Raw genomic sequence first — 20,686 nt, 5'->3', positions numbered from 1 at the left:
CCCTACTGGCACATTTACCAGTCCCTATAGCTGCCCCTGCTGGAACATTTACCAGCCCCTATAGCTGTCTGTGCTGGCACATTTACCTTCCCCTATAGCTGCCCTTGCTGGCACATTTACCTTCCCCTGTAGCTGCCCCTGCTGGCACATTTACCTTCACCTATAGCTTCCCCTGCTGGCACATTTACCTGCCCCTATAGCTGCCCCTGCTGGCACATTTACCTGCCCCTACAGCTGCCACTGCTGGCACATTTACCTTCCCCTATAGCTGCCCCTGCTGGCACATTTACCTGCCCCTAAAGCTGACCCTGCTGGCACATTTACCTGCCACTATTGCTGCCCCTGTTGACACATTTACCTTCCCCTACAGCTGCCCCTGCTAGCACATTTACCTTCCCCTACAGCTGCCCCTGCTGGCACATTTACCTTCCCCTACAGCTGCCCCTGCTGGCATATTTACCTGTCCCTATAGCTGCCCCTGCTGGCACATTTACCTGCCACTATAGCTGCCCCTGTTGGCACATTTACCTTCCCCTGTAGCTGCCCCTGCTGACACATTTACCTTCCCCTATAGCTGCCCCTGATGGCACATTTACCTGTCCCTATAGCTGCCCCTGCTGGCACATTTACCTGCTACTATAGCTGCCCCTGTTGGCACATTTACCTTCCCCTACAGCTGCCCCTGCTGGCATATTTACCTGTCCCTATAGCTGCCCCTGCTGGCACATTTACCTTCCCCTGTAGCTGCCCCTGCTGACACATTTACCTTCCCCTGTAGCTGCCCCTACTGGCACATTTACCAGTCCCTATAGCTGCCCCTGCTGGAACATTTACCAGCCCCTATAGCTGTCTGTGCTGGCACATTTACCTTCCCCTATAGCTGCCCCTGCTGGCACATTTACCTTCCCCTGTAGCTGCCCCTGCTGGCACATTTACCTTCACCTATAGCTTCCCCTGCTGGCACATTTACCTGCTACTATAGCTGCCCCTGCTGGAACATTTACCAGCCCCTATAGCTGTCTGTGCTGGCACATTTACCTTCCCCTATAGCTGCCCCTGCTGACACATTTACCTTCCCCTGTAGCTGCCCCTACTGGCACATTTACCAGTCCCTATCTCCTGCCCCTGCTGGAACATTTACCAGCCCCCATAGCTGTCCGTGCTGGCACATTTACCTTCCCCTATAGATGCCCCTGCTGGCACATTTACCTGCCCCTATAGCTGCCCCTGCTGGCACATTTACCTGCCACTATAGCTGCTCCTGTTAGCAAAATTACCTTCCCCTGTAGCTGCCCCTGCTGGCATATTACCTGCCCCTTTACCTGCCCCTATAGCTGCCCCTGCTGGCACATTTACCTTCCCCTATAGCTGCCCCTGCTGGCACATTTACCTGCCCCTGCTGGCACATTTACCTGCCCCTAAAGCGACCCCCTGCTGGCACATTTACCTGCCCCTACAGCTGCCCCTGCTGGCACATTTACCTGCCTCTATAGCGGCCCCCTGCTGGCACATTTACCTGCCCCTACAGCTGCCCCTGCACCTTCCCCTACAGCTGCCCCTGCTGGCACATTTACCTTCCCCTACAGCTGCCTCTGCTGGCACATTTACTTGCCCCTAGAGCTGCCCCTGCTGGCACATTTACTTTCCCCTGTAGCTGCCCCTGCTGGCACATTTACCTGCCCCTATAGCTGTCCCCAGCTGGCACATTTACCTTCCTGTACAGCTGCCCCTGCTGGCACATTTACCTGCCCCTACAGCTGCCCCTGCACCTTCCCCTACAGCTGCCCCTGCTGGCACATTTACCAGCCCCTATAGCTGCCCCTGCTGGCACATTTACCTTCCCCTACAGCTGCCTCTGCTGGCACATTTACCTGCCCCTATAGCTGCCCCTGTTGGCACATTTACTTTCCACTGTAGCTGCCCCTGCTGGCACATTTACCTGCTCCTATAGCTGCCCCTGCTGGCACATTTACTTTCCCCTGTAGCTGCCCCTGCTGGCACATTTACCTGCCCCTATAGCGACCCCCTGCTGGCACATTTACCTGCCCATACAGCTGCCCCTGCTGGCACATTTACCTGCCTCTATAGCGGCCCCCTGCTGGCACATTTACCTGCCCCTACAGCTGCCCCTGCTGGCACATTTACCTGCCCCTATAGCTGCCCCTGCTGGCACATTTACTTTCCCCTGTAGCTGCCCCTGCTGGCACATTTACCTGCCCCTATAGCTGCCCCTGCCGGCAAATTTACCTTCCCCTACAGCTGCCCCGCTGGCACATTTACCTGCCTCTATAGCTGCCCCCTGATGGCACATTTACCTTCCTGTACAGCTTCCCCGCTGGCTCATTTACCTGCCCCTGCACCTTCCCCTACAGCTGCCCCTGCTGGCACATTTACCTTCCCCTACAGCCGCCCCTGCTGGCACATTTACCTGCCCCTATAGCTGCCCCTGCTGGCACATTTACTTTCCCCTGTAGCTGCCCCTGCTGGCACATTTACCTGCCCCTATAGCTGCCCCTGCTGGCACATTTACCTACCCCTACAGCTGCCCCTGCTGGCACACTTACCTGCCCCTATAGCTGCCCCTGCTGGCACATTTACTTTCCCCTGTAGCTGCCCCTGCTGGCACATTTACATTCCCCTGTAGCTGCCCCTGCTGGCACATTTACCTGCCCCTACAGCTGCCCCTGCTGGCACATTTACCTACCCCTATAGCTGACCCTGCTGGCACATTTACATTCCCCTACAGCTGCCCCTGCTAGCACATTTACCTTCCCCTACAGCTGCCCCTGCTGGCACATTTACCTTTGCCTATAGCTGCCCCTGCTGGCACATGCTGCCCCTGCTGGCACATTTACCTGCCCCTATAGCTGCCCCTGCTGGCACATTTACCTGCCCCTACAGCTGCCACTGCTGGCACATTTACCTTCCCCTATAGCTGCCCCTGCTGGCACATTTACCTGCCCCTAAAGCTGACCCTGCTGGCACATTTACCTGCCACTATTGCTGCCCCTGTTGACACATTTACCTTCCCCTACAGCTGCCCCTGCTAGCACATTTACCTTCCCCTACAGCTGCCCCTGCTGGCACATTTACCTTCCCCTACAGCTGCCCCTGCTGGCATATTTACCTGTCCCTATAGCTGCCCCTGCTGGCACATTTACCTGCCACTATAGCTGCCCCTGTTGGCACATTTACCTTCCCCTGTAGCTGCCCCTGCTGACACATTTACCTTCCCCTATAGCTGCCCCTGCTGGCACATTTACCTGTCCCTATAACTGCCCCTGCTGGCACATTTACCTGCTACTATAGCTGCCCCTGTTGGCACATTTACCTTCCCCTGTAGCTGCCCCTACTGGCACATTTACCAGTCCCTATAGCTGCCCCTGCTGGAACATTTACCAGCCCCTATAGCTGTCCGTGCTGGCACATTTACCTTCCCCTATAGCTGCCCCTGCTGGCACATTTACCTTCCCCTGTAGCTGCCCCTGCTGGCACATTTACCTTCACCTATAGCTTCCCCTGCTGGCACATTTACCTGCTACTTATAGCTGCCCCTGTTGGCATATTTACCTTCCCCTGTAGCTGCCCCTACTGGCACATTTACCAGTCCCTATAACTGCCCCTGCTGGAACATTTACCAGCCCCTATAGCTGTCTGTGCTGGCACATTTACCTTCCCCTATAGCTGCCCCTGCTGGCACATTTACCTGCCCCTATAGCTGCCCCTGCTGGCACATTTACCTGCCACTATAGCTGCTCCTGTTAGCAAAATTACCTTCCCCTGTAGCTGCCCCTGCTGGCACATTTACCTGCCCCTTTACCTGCCCCTATAGCTGCCCCTGCTGGCACATTTACCTTCCCCTATAGCTGCCCCTGCTGGCACATTTACCTGCCCCTGCTGGCACATTTACCTTCCCCTACAGCTGCCCCTGCTGGCACATTTACCTTCCCCTATAGTTGCCACTGCTGGCACATTTACCTGCCCCTATAGCTGCCCCTGCTGGTATATTTACCTGCCACTATAGCTGCCCCTGTTGGCACATTTACCTGTCCCTATAGCTGCCCCTGCTGGCACATTTACCTGCCCCTATAGCTGTCCCTGCTGGCACATTTATCTTTCCCTACAGCTGCCCCTGCTGGCACATTTACCTGTCCTTATAGCTGCCCCTGCTGGCACATTTACCTGCTACTAAAGCTGCCCTTGTTGGCACATTTACCTTCCCCTGTAACTGCCCCTACTGGCACATTTACCAGTCCCTATAGCTGCCCCTGCTGGAACATTTACCATCCCCTATAGCTGTCCGTGCTGGTACATTTACCTTCCCGTATAGCTGCCCCTGCTGGCACATTTACCTGCCCCTATAGCTGTCCCTGCTGGCACATTTACCTGCCACTATAGCTGCTCCTGTTGGCACATTTACCTGCCCCTACAGCTGCCCCTGCACCTTCCCCTACAGCTGCCCCTGCTGGCACATTTACCTTCCCCTACAGCTGCCTCTGCTGGCACATTTACCTGCCCCTATAGCTGCCCCTGCTGGCACATTTACTTTCCCCTGTAGCTGCCCCTGCTGGCACATTTACCTGCCCCTATAGCTGTCCCCACCTGGCACATTTACCTTCCTGTACAGCTGCCCCTGCTGGCACATTTACCTGCCCCTACAGCTGCCCCTGCACCTTCCCCTACAGCTGCCCCTGCTGGCACATTTACCTGCCCCTATAGCTGCCCCTGCTGGCACATTTACCTTCCCCTACAGCTGCCTCTGCTGGCACATTTACCTGCCCCTATAGCTGCCCCTGCTGGCACATTTACCTGCCACCATACCTGCACCTGTTGGCACATTTACCTTCCCCTGTAACTGCCCCTGCAGGCACATTTACCTGCCCCTATAGCTGTTCATGCTGGCACATTTATCGTCCCCTACAGCTGCCCCTGCTGGCACATTTACCTGTCCTTATAGCTGCCCCTGCTGGCACATTTACCTGCTACTATAGCTGCCCCTGTTGGCACATTTACCTTCCCCTGTAGCTGCCCCTACTGGCACATTTACCAGTCCCCATAGCTGCCCCTGCTGGAACATTTACCATCCCCTATAGCTGTCCGTGCTGGTACATTTACCTTCCCGTATAGCTGCCCCTGTCGGCACATTTAACTGCCCCTATAGCTGCCCCTGCTGGCACATTTACCTGCCCCTACAGCTGCCCCTGCACCTTCCCCTACAGCTGCCCCTGCTGGCACATTTACCTTCCCCTACAGCTGCCTCTGCTGGCACATTTACTTGCCCCTATAGCTGCCCCTGCTGGCACATTTACTTTCCCCTGTAGCTGCCCCTGCTGGCACATTTACCTGCCCCTATAGCTGTCCCCAGCTGGTACATTTACCTTCCTGTACAGCTGCCCCTGCTGGCACATTTACCTGCCCCTACAGCTGCCCCTGCACCTTCCCCTACAGCTGCCCCTGCTGGCACATTTACCTGCCCCTATAGCTGCCCCTGCTGGCACATTTACCTTCCCCTACAGCTGCCTCTGCTGGCACATTTACCTGCCCCTATAGCTGCCCCTGTTGGCACATTTACTTTCCCCTGTAGCTGCCCCTGCTGGCACATTTACCTGCCCCTATAGCTGCCCCTGCTGGCACATTTACTTTCCCCTGTAGCTGCCCCTGCTGGCACATTTACCTGCCCCTATAGCGACCCCCTGCTGGCACATTTACCTGCCCCTACAGCTGCCCCTGCTGGCACATTTACCTGCCCCTATAGCTGCCCCTGCTGGCACATTTACTTTCCCCTGTAGCTGCCCCTGCTGGCACATTTACCTGCCCCTATAGCTGCCCCTGCTGGCACATGCTGCCCCTGCTGGCATATTTACCTGCCCCTGCTGGCACATTTACCTGCCCCTATAGCTGCCCCTGCTGGCACATTTACCTGCCCCTATAGCTGCCCCTGCTGGCACATGCTGCCCCTGCTGGCATATTTACCTGCCCCTGCTGGCACATTTACCTGCCCCTATAGCTGCCCCTGCTGGCACATTTACCTGCCCCTACAGCTGCCCCTGCACCTTCCCCTACAGCTGCCCCTGCTGGCACATTTACCTTCCCCTACAGCTGCCTCTGCTGGCACATTTACTTGCCCCTATAGCTGCCCCTGCTGGCACATTTACTTTCCCCTGTAGCTGCCCCTGCTGGCACATTTACCTGCCCCTATAGCTGTCCCCAGCTGGCACATTTACCTTCCTGTACAGCTGCCCCTGCTGGCACATTTACCTGCCCCTACAGCTGCCCCTGCACCTTCCCCTACAGCTGCCCCTGCTGGCACATTTACCTGCCCCTATAGCTGCCCCTGCTGGCACATTTACCTTCCCCTACAGCTGCCTCTGCTGGCACATTTACCTGCCCCTATAGCTGCCCCTGTTGGCACATTTACTTTCCCCTGTAGCTGCCCCTGCTGGCACATTTACCTGCCCCTATAGCTGCCCCTGCTGGCACATTTACTTTCCCCCGTAGCTGCCCCTGCTGGCACATTTACCTGCCCCTATAGCGACCCCCTGCTGGCACATTTACCTGCCCCTACAGCTGCCCCTGCTGGCACATTTACCTGCCCCTATAGCTGCCCCTGCTGGCACATTTACCTTCCCCTGTAGCTGCCCCTGCTGGCACATTTACCTGCCCCTATAGCTGCCCCTGCTGGCACATGCTGCCCCTGCTGGCATATTTACCTGCCCCTGCTGGCACATTTACCTGCCCCTATAGCTGCCCCTGCTGGCACATTTACTTTCCCCTGAAGCTGCCCCTGCTGGCACATTTACCTGCCCCTATAGCGACCCCCTGCTGGCACATTTACCTGCCCCTACAGCTGCCCCACTGGCACATTTACCTGCCCCTATAGCTGTCCCCAGCTGGCACATTTACCTTCCTGTACAGCTGCCCCTGCTGGCACATTTACCTGCCCCTACAGCTGCCCCTGCACCTTCCCCTACAGCTGCCCCTGCTGGCACATTTACCTGCCCCTATAGCTGCCCCTGCTGGCACATTTACCTTCCCCTACAGCTGCCTCTGCTGGCACATTTACCTGCCCCTATAGCTGCCCCTGTTGGCACATTTACTTTCCCCTGTAGCTGCCCCTGCTGGCACATTTACCTGCCCCTATAGCTGCCCCTGCTGGCACATTTACTTTCCCCTGTAGCTGCCCCTGCTGGCACATTTACCTGCCCCTATAGCGACCCCCTGCTGGCACATTTACCTGCCCCTACAGCTGCCCCTGCTGGCACATTTACCTGCCCCTATAGCTGCCCCTGCTGGCACATTTACTTTCCCCTGTAGTTGCCCCTGCTGGCACATTTACCTGCCCCTATAGCTGCCCCTGCTGGCACATGCTGCCCCTGCTGGCATATTTACCTGCCCCTGCTGGCACATTTACCTGCCCCTATAGCTGCCCCTGCTGGCACATTTACCTGCCCCTATAGCTGCCCCTGCTGGCACATGCTGCCCCTGCTGGCATATTTACCTGCCCCTGCTGGCACATTTACCTGCCCCTATAGCTGCCCCTGCTGGCACATTTACCTGCCCCTACAGCTGCCCCTGCACCTTCCCCTACAGCTGCCCCTGCTGGCACATTTACCTTCCCCTACAGCTGCCTCTGCTGGCACATTTACTTGCCCCTATAGCTGCCCCTGCTGGCACATTTACTTTCCCCTGTAGCTGCCCCTGCTGGCACATTTACCTGCCCCTATAGCTGTCCCCAGCTGGCACATTTACCTTCCTGTACAGCTGCCCCTGCTGGCACATTTACCTGCCCCTACAGCTGCCCCTGCACCTTCCCCTACAGCTGCCCCTGCTGGCACATTTACCTGCCCCTATAGCTGCCCCTGCTGGCACATTTACCTTCCCCTACAGCTGCCTCTGCTGGCACATTTACCTGCCCCTATAGCTGCCCCTGTTGGCACATTTACTTTCCCCTGTAGCTGCCCCTGCTGGCACATTTACCTGCCCCTATAGCTGCCCCTGCTGGCACATTTACTTTCCCCCGTAGCTGCCCCTGCTGGCACATTTACCTGCCCCTATAGCGACCCCCTGCTGGCACATTTACCTGCCCCTACAGCTGCCCCTGCTGGCACATTTACCTGCCCCTATAGCTGCCCCTGCTGGCACATTTACTTTCCCCTGTAACTGCCCCTGCTGGCACATTTACCTGCCCCTATAGCTGCCCCTGCTGGCACATGCTGCCCCTGCTGGCATATTTACCTGCCCCTGCTGGCACATTTACCTGCCCCTATAGCTGCCCCTGCTGGCACATTTACTTTCCCCTGAAGCTGCCCCTGCTGGCACATTTACCTGCCCCTATAGCGACCCCCTGCTGGCACATTTACCTGCCCCTACAGCTGCCCCGCTGGCACATTTACCTGCCCCTATAGCTGTCCCCAGCTGGCACATTTACCTTCCTGTACAGCTGCCCCTGCTGGCACATTTACCTGCCCCTACAGCTGCCCCTGCACCTTCCCCTACAGCTGCCCCTGCTGGCACATTTACCTGCCCCTATAGCTGCCCCTGCTGGCACATTTACCTTCCCCTACAGCTGCCTCTGCTGGCACATTTACCTGCCCCTATAGCTGCCCCTGTTGGCACATTTACTTTCCCCTGTAGCTGCCCCTGCTGGCACATTTACCTGCCCCTATAGCTGCCCCTGCTGGCACATTTACTTTCCCCTGTAGCTGCCCCTGCTGGCACATTTACCTGCCCCTATAGCGACCCCCTGCTGGCACATTTACCTGCCCCTACAGCTGCCCCTGCTGGCACATTTACCTGCCCCTATAGCTGCCCCTGCTGGCACATTTACTTTCCCCTGTAGCTGCCCCTGCTGGCACATTTACCTGCCCCTATAGCTGCCCCTGCTGGCACATGCTGCCCCTGCTGGCATATTTACCTGCCCCTGCTGGCACATTTACCTGCCCCTATAGCTGCCCCTGCTGGCACATTTACCTGCCCCTATAGCTGCCCCTGCTGGCACATGCTGCCCCTGCTGGCATATTTACCTGCCCCTGCTGGCATATTTACCTGCCCCTATAGCTGCCCCTGCTGGCACATTTACCTGCCCCTACAGCTGCCCCTGCACCTTCCCCTACAGCTGCCCCTGCTGGCACATTTACCTTCCCCTACAGCTGCCTCTGCTGGCACATTTACTTGCCCCTATAGCTGCCCCTGCTGGCACATTTACTTTCCCCTGTAGCTGCCCCTGCTGGCACATTTACCTGCCCCTATAGCTGTCCCCAGCTGGCACATTTACCTTCCTGTACAGCTGCCCCTGCTGGCACATTTACCTGCCCCTACAGCTGCCCCTGCACCTTCCCCTACAGCTGCCCGTGCTGGCACATTTACCTGCCCCTATAGCTGCCCCTGCTGGCACATTTACCTTCCCCTACAGCTGCCTCTGCTGGCACATTTACCTGCCCCTATAGCTGCCCCTGTTGGCACATTTACTTTCCCCTGTAGCTGCCCCTGCTGGCACATTTACCTGCCCCTATAGCTGCCCCTGCTGGCACATTTACTTTCCCCCGTAGCTGCCCCTGCTGGCACATTTACCTGCCCCTATAGCGACCCCCTGCTGGCACATTTACCTGCCCCTACAGCTGCCCCTGCTGGCACATTTACCTGCCCCTATAGCTGCCCCTGCTGGCACATTTACTTTCCCCTGTAGCTGCCCCTGCTGGCACATTTACCTGCCCCTATAGCTGCCCCTGCTGGCACATGCTGCCCCTGCTGGCATATTTACCTGCCCCTGCTGGCACATTTACCTGCCCCTATAGCTGCCCCTGCTGGCACATTTACTTTCCCCTGTAGCTGCCCCAGCTGGCACATTTACCTGCCCCTATAGCGACCCCCTGCTGGCACATTTACCTGCCCCTACAGCTGCCCCGCTGGCACATTTACCTGCCCCTATAGCTGTCCCCAGCTGGCACATTTACCTTCCTGTACAGCTGCCCCTGCTGGCACATTTACCTGCCCCTACAGCTGCCCCTGCACCTTCCCCTACAGCTGCCCCTGATGGCACATTTACCTGCCCCTATAGCTGCCCCTGCTGGCACATTTACCTTCCCCTACAGCTGCCCCTGCTGGCACATTTACCTGCCCCTATAGCTGCCCCTGTTGGCACATTTACTTTCCCCTGTAGCTGCCCCTGCTGGCACATTTACCTGCCCCTATAGCTGCCCCTGCTGGCACATTTACTTTCCCCCGTAGCTGCCCCTGCTGGCACATTTACCTGCCCCTATAGCGACCCCCTGCTGGCACATTTACCTGCCCCTACAGCTGCCCCTGCTGGCACATTTACCTGCCCCTATAGCTGCCCCTGCTGGCACATTTACTTTCCCCTGTAGCTGCCCCTGCTGGCACATTTACCTGCCCCTATAGCTGCCCCTGCTGGCACATGCTGCCCCTGCTGGCATATTTACCTGCCCCTGCTGGCACATTTACCTGCCCCTATAGCTGCCCCTGCTGGCACATTTACTTTCCCCTATAGCGACCCCCTGCTGGCACATTTACCTGCCCCTACAGCTGCCCCGCTGGCACATTTACCTGCCCCTACAGCTGCCCCTGCTGGCATATTTACCTGCCCCTATAGCTGCCCCTGCTGGCACATTTACCTTCCCCTATAGCTGCCCCTGCTGGCACATTTACCTGCCCCTATAGCTGCCCCTGCTGGCACATTTACCTTCCCCTACAGCTGCCTCTGCTGGCACATTTACCTTCCCCTATAGCTGCCCCTGTTGGCACATTTACTTTCCCCTGTAGCTGCCCCTGCTGGCACATTTACCTGCCCCTATAGCTGCCCCTGCTGGCACATTTACTTTCCCCCGTAGCTGCCCCTGCTGGCACATTTACCTGCCCCTATAGCGACCCCCTGCTGGCACATTTACCTGCCCCTACAGCTGCCCCTGCTGGCACATTTACCTGCCCCTATAGCTGCCCCTGCTGGCACATTTACTTTCCCCTGTAGCTGCCCCTGCTGGCACATTTACCTGCCCCTATAGCTGCCCCTGCTGGCACATGCTGCCCCTGCTGGCATATTTACCTGCCCCTGCTGGCACATTTACCTGCCCCTATAGCTGCCCCTGCTGGCACATTTACTTTCCCCTATAGCGACCCCCTGCTGGCACATTTACCTGCCCCTACAGCTGCCCCGCTGGCACATTTACCTGCCCCTACAGCTGCCCCTGCTGGCATATTTACCTGCCCCTATAGCTGCCCCTGCTGGCACATTTACCTTCCCCTATAGCTGCCCCTGCTGGCACATTTACCTGCCCCTATAGCTGCCCCTGCTGGCACATTTACCTTCCCCTACAGCTGCCTCTGCTGGCACATTTACCTTCCCCTATAGCTGCCCCTGTTGGCACATTTACTTTCCCCTGTAGCTGCCCCTGCTGGCACATTTACCTGCCCCTATAGCTGCCCCTGCTGGCACATTTACTTTCCCCTGTAGCTGCCCCTGCTGGCACATTTACCTGCCCCTATAGCGACCCCCTGCTGGCACATTTACCTGCCCCTACAGCTGCCCCTGCTGGCACATTTACCTGCCCCTATAGCTGCCCCTGCTGGCACATTTACTTTCCCCTGTAGCTGCCCCTGCTGGCACATTTACCTGCCCCTATAGCTGCCCCTGCTGGCACATGCTGAGCCTGCTGGCATATTTACCTGCCCCTGCTGGCACATTTACCTGCCCCTATAGCTGCCCCTGCTGGCACATTTACCTGCCCCTATAGCTGCCCCTGCTGGCACATGCTGCCCCTGCTGGCATATTTACCTGCCCCTGCTGGCACATTTACCTGCCCCTATAGCTGCCCCTGCTGGCACATTTACCTGCCCCTACAGCTGCCCCTGCACCTTCCCCTACAGCTGCCCCTGCTGGCACATTTACCTTCCCCTACAGCTGCCTCTGCTGGCACATTTACCTGCCCCTATAGCTGCCCCTGCTGGCACATTTACTTTCCCCTGTAGCTGCCCCTGCTGGCACATTTACCTGCCCCTATAGCTGTCCCCAGCTGGCACATTTACCTTCCTGTACAGCTGCCCCTGCTGGCACATTTACCTGCCCCTACAGCTGCCCCTGCACCTTCCCCTACAGCTGCCCCTGCTGGCACATTTACCTGCCCCTATAGCTGCCCCTGCTGGCACATTTACCTTCCCCTACAGCTGCCTCTGCTGGCACATTTACCTGCCCCTATAGCTGCCCCTGTTGGCACATTTACTTTCCCCTGTAGCTGCCCCTGCTGGCACATTTACCTGCCCCTATAGCTGCCCCTGCTGGCACATTTACTTTCCCCCGTAGCTGCCCCTGCTGGCACATTTACCTGCCCCTATAGCGACCCCCTGCTGGCACATTTACCTGCCCCTACAGCTGCCCCTGCTGGCACATTTACCTGCCCCTATAGCTGCCCCTGCTGGCACATTTACTTTCCCCTGTAGCTGCCCCTGCTGGCACATTTACCTGCCCCTATAGCTGTCCCCAGCTGGCACATTTACCTTCCTGTACAGCTGCCCCTGCTGGCACATTTACCTGCCCCTACAGCTGCCCCTGCACCTTCCCCTACAGCTGCCCCTGCTGGCACATGCTGCCCCTGCTGGCATATTTACCTGCCCCTGCTGGCACATTTACCTGCCCCTATAGCTGCCCTGCTGGCACATGCTGCCCCTGCTGGCATATTTACCTGCCCCTGCTGGCACATTTACCTGCCCCTATAGCTGCCCCTGCTGGCACATTTACTTTCCCCTGTAGCTGCCCCTGCTGGCACATTTACCTGCCCCTATAGCGACCCCCTGCTGGCACATTTACCTGCCCCTACAGCTGCCCCGCTGGCACATTTACCTGCCCCTATAGCTGTCCCCAGCTGGCACATTTACCTTCCTGTACAGCTGCCCCTGCTGGCACATTTACCTGCCCCTACAGCTGCCCCTGCACCTTCCCCTACAGCTGCCCCTGCTGGCACATTTACCTGCCCCTATAGCTGCCCCTGCTGGCACATTTACCTTCCCCTACAGCTGCCTCTGCTGGCACATTTACCTGCCCCTATAGCTGCCCCTGTTGGCACATTTACTTTCCCCTGTAGCTGCCCCTGCTGGCACATTTACCTGCCCCTATAGCTGCCCCTGCTGGCACATTTACTTTCCCCCGTAGCTGCCCCTGCTGGCACATTTACCTGCCCCTATAGCGACCCCCTGCTGGCACATTTACCTGCCCCTACAGCTGCCCCTGCTGGCACATTTACCTGCCCCTATAGCTGCCCCTGCTGGCACATTTACTTTCCCCTGTAGCTGCCCCTGCTGGCACATTTACCTGCCCCTATAGCTGCCCCTGCTGGCACATGCTGCCCCTGCTGGCATATTTACCTGCCCCTGCTGGCACATTTACCTGCCCCTACAGCTGCCCCTGCTGGCACATTTACCTTCCCCTATAGCTGCCCCTGCTGGCACATTTACCTTCCCCTATAGCTGCCCCTGCTGGCACATTTACCTGCCCCTGCTGGCACATTTACCTGCCCCTACAGCTGCCCCTGCTGGCACATTTACCTTCCCCTATAGCTGCCCCTGCTGGCACATTTACCTTCCCTTATAGCTGCCCCTGCTGGCACATTTACCTTCCCCTATAGCTGCCCCTGCTGGCACATTTACCTTCCCTTATAGCTGCCCCTGCTGGCACATTTACCTTCCCCTACAGCTGCCTCTGCTGGCACATTTACCTGCCCCTATAGCTGCCCCTGTTGGCACATTTACTTTCCCCTGTAGCTGCCCCTGCTGGCACATTTACCTGCCCCTATAGCTGCCCCTGCTGGCACATTTACTTTCCCCTGTAGCTGCCCCTGCTGGCACATTTACCTGCCCCTATAGCGACCCCCTGCTGGCACATTTACCTGCCCCTACAGCTGCCCCTGCTGGCACATTTACCTGCCCCTATAGCTGCCCCTGCTGGCACATTTACTTTCCCCTGTAGCTGCCCCTGCTGGCACATTTACCTGCCCCTATAGCTGCCCCTGCTGGCACATGCTGCCCCTGCTGGCATATTTACCTGCCCCTGCTGGCACATTTACCTGCCCCTATAGCTGCCCCTGCTGGCACATTTACCTGCCCCTATAGCTGCCCCTGCTGGCACATGCTGCCCCTGCTGGCATATTTACCTGCCCCTGCTGGCATATTTACCTGCCCCTATAGCTGCCCCTGCTGGCACATTTACCTGCCCCTACAGCTGCCCCTGCACCTTCCCCTACAGCTGCCCCTGCTGGCACATTTACCTTCCCCTACAGCTGCCTCTGCTGGCACATTTACTTGCCCCTATAGCTGCCCCTGCTGGCACATTTACTTTCCCCTGTAGCTGCCCCTGCTGGCACATTTACCTGCCCCTATAGCTGTCCCCAGCTGGCACATTTACCTTCCTGTACAGCTGCCCCTGCTGGCACATTTACCTGCCCCTACAGCTGCCCCTGCACCTTCCCCTACAGCTGCCCGTGCTGGCACATTTACCTGCCCCTATAGCTGCCCCTGCTGGCACATTTACCTTCCCCTACAGCTGCCTCTGCTGGCACATTTACCTGCCCCTATAGCTGCCCCTGTTGGCACATTTACTTTCCCCTGTAGCTGCCCCTGCTGGCACATTTACCTGCCCCTATAGCTGCCCCTGCTGGCACATTTACTTTCCCCCGTAGCTGCCCCTGCTGGCACATTTACCTGCCCCTATAGCGACCCCCTGCTGGCACATTTACCTGCCCCTACAGCTGCCCCTGCTGGCACATTTACCTGCCCCTATAGCTGCCCCTGCTGGCACATTTACTTTCCCCTGTAGCTGCCCCTGCTGGCACATTTACCTGCCCCTATAGCTGCCCCTGCTGGCACATGCTGCCCCTGCTGGCATATTTACCTGCCCCTGCTGGCACATTTACCTGCCCCTATAGCTGCCCCTGCTGGCACATTTACTTTCCCCTGTAGCTGCCCCAGCTGGCACATTTACCTGCCCCTATAGCGACCCCCTGCTGGCACATTTACCTGCCCCTACAGCTGCCCCGCTGGCACATTTACCTGCCCCTATAGCTGTCCCCAGCTGGCACATTTACCTTCCTGTACAGCTGCCCCTGCTGGCACATTTACCTGCCCCTACAGCTGCCCCTGCACCTTCCCCTACAGCTGCCCCTGATGGCACATTTACCTGCCCCTATAGCTGCCCCTGCTGGCACATTTACCTTCCCCTACAGCTGCCCCTGCTGGCACATTTACCTGCCCCTATAGCTGCCCCTGTTGGCACATTTACTTTCCCCTGTAGCTGCCCCTGCTGGCACATTTACCTGCCCCTATAGCTGCCCCTGCTGGCACATTTACTTTCCCCCGTAGCTGCCCCTGCTGGCACATTTACCTGCCCCTATAGCGACCCCCTGCTGGCACATTTACCTGCCCCTACAGCTGCCCCTGCTGGCACATTTACCTGCCCCTATAGCTGCCCCTGCTGGCACATTTACTTTCCCCTGTAGCTGCCCCTGCTGGCACATTTACCTGCCCCTATAGCTGCCCCTGCTGGCACATGCTGCCCCTGCTGGCATATTTACCTGCCCCTGCTGGCACATTTACCTGCCCCTATAGCTGCCCCTGCTGGCACATTTACTTTCCCCTATAGCGACCCCCTGCTGGCACATTTACCTGCCCCTACAGCTGCCCCGCTGGCACATTTACCTGCCCCTACAGCTGCCCCTGCTGGCATATTTACCTGCCCCTATAGCTGCCCCTGCTGGCACATTTACCTTCCCCTATAGCTGCCCCTGCTGGCACATTTACCTGCCCCTATAGCTGCCCCTGCTGGCACATTTACCTTCCCCTACAGCTGCCTCTGCTGGCACATTTACCTTCCCCTATAGCTGCCCCTGTTGGCACATTTACTTTCCCCTGTAGCTGCCCCTGCTGGCACATTTACCTGCCCCTATAGCTGCCCCTGCTGGCACATTTACTTTCCCCCGTAGCTGCCCCTGCTGGCACATTTACCTGCCCCTATAGCGACCCCCTGCTGGCACATTTACCTGCCCCTACAGCTGCCCCTGCTGGCACATTTACCTGCCCCTATAGCTGCCCCTGCTGGCACATTTACTTTCCCCTGTAGCTGCCCCTGCTGGCACATTTACCTGCCCCTATAGCTGCCCCTGCTGGCACATGCTGCCCCTGCTGGCATATTTACCTGCCCCTGCTGGCACATTTACCTGCCCCTATAGCTGCCCCTGCTGGCACATTTACTTTCCCCTATAGCGACCCCCTGCTGGCACATTTACCTGCCCCTACAGCTGCCCCGCTGGCACATTTACCTGCCCCTACAGCTGCCCCTGCTGGCATATTTACCTGCCCCTATAGCTGCCCCTGCTGGCACATTTACCTTCCCCTATAGCTGCCCCTGCTGGCACATTTACCTGCCCCTATAGCTGCCCCTGCTGGCACATTTACCTTCCCCTACAGCTGCCTCTGCTGGCACATTTACCTTCCCCTATAGCTGCCCCTGTTGGCACATTTACTTTCCCCTGTAGCTGCCCCTGCTGGCACATTTACCTGCCCCTATAGCTGCCCCTGCTGGCACATTTACTTTCCCCTGTAGCTGCCCCTGCTGGCACATTTACCTGCCCCTATAGCGACCCCCTGCTGGCACATTTACCTGCCCCTACAGCTGCCCCTGCTGGCACATTTACCTGCCCCTATAGCTGCCCCTGCTGGCACATTTACTTTCCCCTGTAGCTGCCCCTGCTGGCACATTTACCTGCCCCTATAGCTGCCCCTGCTGGCACATGCTGAGCCTGCTGGCATATTTACCTGCCCCTGCTGGCACATTTACCTGCCCCTATAGCTGCCCCTGCTGGCACATTTACCTGCCCCTATAGCTGCCCCTGCTGGCACATGCTGCCCCTGCTGGCATATTTACCTGCCCCTGCTGGCACATTTACCTGCCCCTATAGCTGCCCCTGCTGGCACATTTACCTGCCCCTACAGCTGCCCCTGCACCTTCCCCTACAGCTGCCCCTGCTGGCACATTTACCTTCCCCTACAGCTGCCTCTGCTGGCACATTTACCTGCCCCTATAGCTGCCCCTGCTGGCACATTTACTTTCCCCTGTAGCTGCCCCTGCTGGCACATTTACCTGCCCCTATAGCTGTCCCCAGCTGGCACATTTACCTTCCTGTACAGCTGCCCCTGCTGGCACATTTACCTGCCCCTACAGCTGCCCCTGCACCTTCCCCTACAGCTGCCCCTGCTGGCACATTTACCTGCCCCTATAGCTGCCCCTGCTGGCACATTTACCTTCCCCTACAGCTGCCTCTGCTGGCACATTTACCTGCCCCTATAGCTGCCCCTGTTGGCACATTTACTTTCCCCTGTAGCTGCCCCTGCTGGCACATTTACCTGCCCCTATAGCTGCCCCTGCTGGCACATTTACTTTCCCCCGTAGCTGCCCCTGCTGGCACATTTACCTGCCCCTATAGCGACCCCCTGCTGGCACATTTACCTGCCCCTACAGCTGCCCCTGCTGGCACATTTACCTGCCCCTATAGCTGCCCCTGCTGGCACATTTACTTTCCCCTGTAGCTGCCCCTGCTGGCACATTTACCTGCCCCTATAGCTGTCCCCAGCTGGCACATTTACCTTCCTGTACAGCTGCCCCTGCTGGCACATTTACCTGCCCCTACAGCTGCCCCTGCACCTTCCCCTACAGCTGCCCCTGCTGGCACATGCTGCCCCTGCTGGCATATTTACCTGCCCCTGCTGGCACATTTACCTGCCCCTATAGCTGCCCTGCTGGCACATGCTGCCCCTGCTGGCATATTTACCTGCCCCTGCTGGCACATTTACCTGCCCCTATAGCTGCCCCTGCTGGCACATTTACTTTCCCCTGTAGCTGCCCCTGCTGGCACATTTACCTGCCCCTATAGCGACCCCCTGCTGGCACATTTACCTGCCCCTACAGCTGCCCCGCTGGCACATTTACCTGCCCCTATAGCTGTCCCCAGCTGGCACATTTACCTTCCTGTACAGCTGCCCCTGCTGGCACATTTACCTGCCCCTACAGCTGCCCCTGCACCTTCCCCTACAGCTGCCCCTGCTGGCACATTTACCTGCCCCTATAGCTGCCCCTGCTGGCACATTTACCTTCCCCTACAGCTGCCTCTGCTGGCACATTTACCTGCCCCTATAGCTGCCCCTGTTGGCACATTTACTTTCCCCTGTAGCTGCCCCTGCTGGCACATTTACCTGCCCCTATAGCTGCCCCTGCTGGCACATTTACTTTCCCCCGTAGCTGCCCCTGCTGGCACATTTACCTGCCCCTATAGCGACCCCCTGCTGGCACATTTACCTGCCCCTACAGCTGCCCCTGCTGGCACATTTACCTGCCCCTATAGCTGCCCCTGCTGGCACATTTACTTTCCCCTGTAGCTGCCCCTGCTGGCACATTTACCTGCCCCTATAGCTGCCCCTGCTGGCACATGCTGCCCCTGCTGGCATATTTACCTGCCCCTGCTGGCACATTTACCTGCCCCTACAGCTGCCCCTGCTGGCACATTTACCTTCCCCTATAGCTGCCCCTGCTGGCACATTTACCTTCCCCTATAGCTGCCCCTGCTGGCACATTTACCTGCCCCTGCTGGCACATTTACCTGCCCCTACAGCTGCCCCTGCTGGCACATTTACCTTCCCCTATAGCTGCCCCTGCTGGCACATTTACCTTCCCTTATAGCTGCCCCTGCTGGCACATTTACCTTCCCCTATAGCTGCCCCTGCTGGCACATTTACCTGCCCCTGCTGGCACATCCTCTCCCGCTGTTATCACAGCACTAGCTGTAAAGGTACCGTCACATTAAGCGACGCTGCAGCGATAACGACAACGATGCCGATCGCTGCAGCGTCGCTGTTTGATCGCTGGAGAGCTGTCACACAGACCGCTCTCCAGCGATCAACGATGCCGAGGTCCCCTGGTAACCAGGGTAAACATCGGGTAACTAAGCGCAGGGCCGCGCTTAGTAACCCGATGTTTACCCTGGTTACCAGCGTAAAATGTAAAAAAAACAAACAGCACATACTTACATTCACGTCCCCCTGCGTCCACTTCCTGACTGACTGAGCGCCGTACAGTGAGAGCAGAGCGGTGACGTCACCGCTGTGCTGCTTTCACTTTCACTTTGCGGCGCTGAGTCAGAGGAGGAAGCAGACTGCAGGGGACGCAATGTGAGTATGTGCTGTTTGTTTTTTTTACATTTTACGCTGGTAACCAGGGTAAACATCGGGTTACTAAGCGCGGCCCCGCGCTTAGTTACCCGATGTTTACCCTGGTTACCAGTGTAAAATATCGCTGGTATCGTTGCATTTGGTGTCAAACACAACGATACACAGCGATCAAACGACCAAATAAAGTTCTGGACTTTATTCAGCGACCAGCGACATCACAGCAGGATCCTGATCGCTGCTGCGTGTCAAACTAAACGATATCGCTAGCGAGGACGCTGCAACGTCACGGATTGCTAGCGATATCGTTATAAAGTCGTTTAGTGTGACGGTACCTTAAGCCTCCATACATCATACAGTTACACACTGCCGTTACTTGTTACACTTGTTAGGGCATTCTGGGAGTTGTAGTTTCACAACTGTTGGAGCAGCCATGACTGGGTATAAACCAGTGACCACTGACCTGCAAACTAGTACAGTACAAACCATGGAGCAACACTGCAACAGCTTATATAGCAGCATCTAATATGGTCCCATAGAACTGAACAGGCGCAAACTATATCCAATGGTCAGTGAAGAGCCCCCACTGTGGAGTACAGCTGTGCTGCATTACTACCCTCCGCCAAAGACCACCACTCACCGGCACGGAATGCAGGACCACTTGTTGTCACCGATGTCTCCAGGGTAACGGACAGCGGGCGGGACACGCGTTTCTGTGGCAACAGGAGGGCGGGGCGACACCACCTAGGGAAGCGCAAAAGGCGGGAACTTCTGTGGTGCGCACTGCGCAGACAGTGACACTAGCGAGCGGACACTGAGCAGACAGCTGAGCCTTCTGCCTTCACCTGCGCACTAAGCCGAGACTGTACCGTAACCTATCTTACCATATAAAGCAATCCTGGCTCCAAGGTGTGCCAGTGTGTGTGGTAAACCTGAGAATGGAGGCCATAATGCAGAACCTACAACTTGTGCTCAGCAGGAAATAACCAGTCATGCTCTAAAGCGCGCAAAATCAAAAATATATCAGCTAAATATAGTCTTATAATGCGTAATAAGACAACTGACTGGATAAAAATAATTGTTAAAATGAACTGACCATAAACAAAGGAGGCTGGTGTGAGACACCACGCAAGAAAGAGAATGCAACATGTAGCCACAAGCTAGCCGAGGACCGCCAATAATAGCGAACGTACGCAGAAAAGTGTTTATATGTGCCCAAAGAGAGAGTGTGATGTACTGCATAACAATAAAACTATTTCAATGTTATCACTATGGACGGCATCTATACATATAGTTGGCCATACCAGCCAATAGTAGTAGCCAATAGTACCTCATCAGCTCCCACCTCAGACCCCAATGCACATTCCAACCTTAGGTTAAAAGATGTGACCACTGACCGATCAATGCTTCATGTGACTTTCACCCTGAAAACACTCTATACAATACAAGTCAATGGGAAAGATCAAAGACC

General features: G+C 57.0%; 1 protein-coding gene across 2 annotated transcripts in view; it reads right to left on the bottom strand.

Moving 5' to 3' along the window:
* Positions 1–19,964, bottom strand: part of IQUB (IQ motif and ubiquitin domain containing) — a 137,363-nt gene extending 117,399 nt beyond the window's left edge. The window contains exon 1 of one of the 2 annotated variants that reach the window (XM_077261059.1): positions 19,856–19,964. The gene's annotated coding sequence lies outside the window, so the exon portion shown is untranslated. Of the gene's footprint in view, positions 1–19,678; positions 19,772–19,855 lie in introns of those variants that run through there. The other variant, XM_077261061.1, reaches the window with a different exon arrangement.
* Between the last annotated feature and the right edge of the window lie 722 nt (positions 19,965–20,686).

Source organism: Ranitomeya variabilis, chromosome 5, assembly GCF_051348905.1.
Source record: "Ranitomeya variabilis isolate aRanVar5 chromosome 5, aRanVar5.hap1, whole genome shotgun sequence".
In the NCBI taxonomy this organism is placed as follows: domain Eukaryota; kingdom Metazoa; phylum Chordata; class Amphibia; order Anura; family Dendrobatidae; genus Ranitomeya; species Ranitomeya variabilis.
The sequence above is the reverse complement of the archived record's forward strand: the minus strand, read 5'-3'. Positions and strand labels throughout refer to the sequence as shown.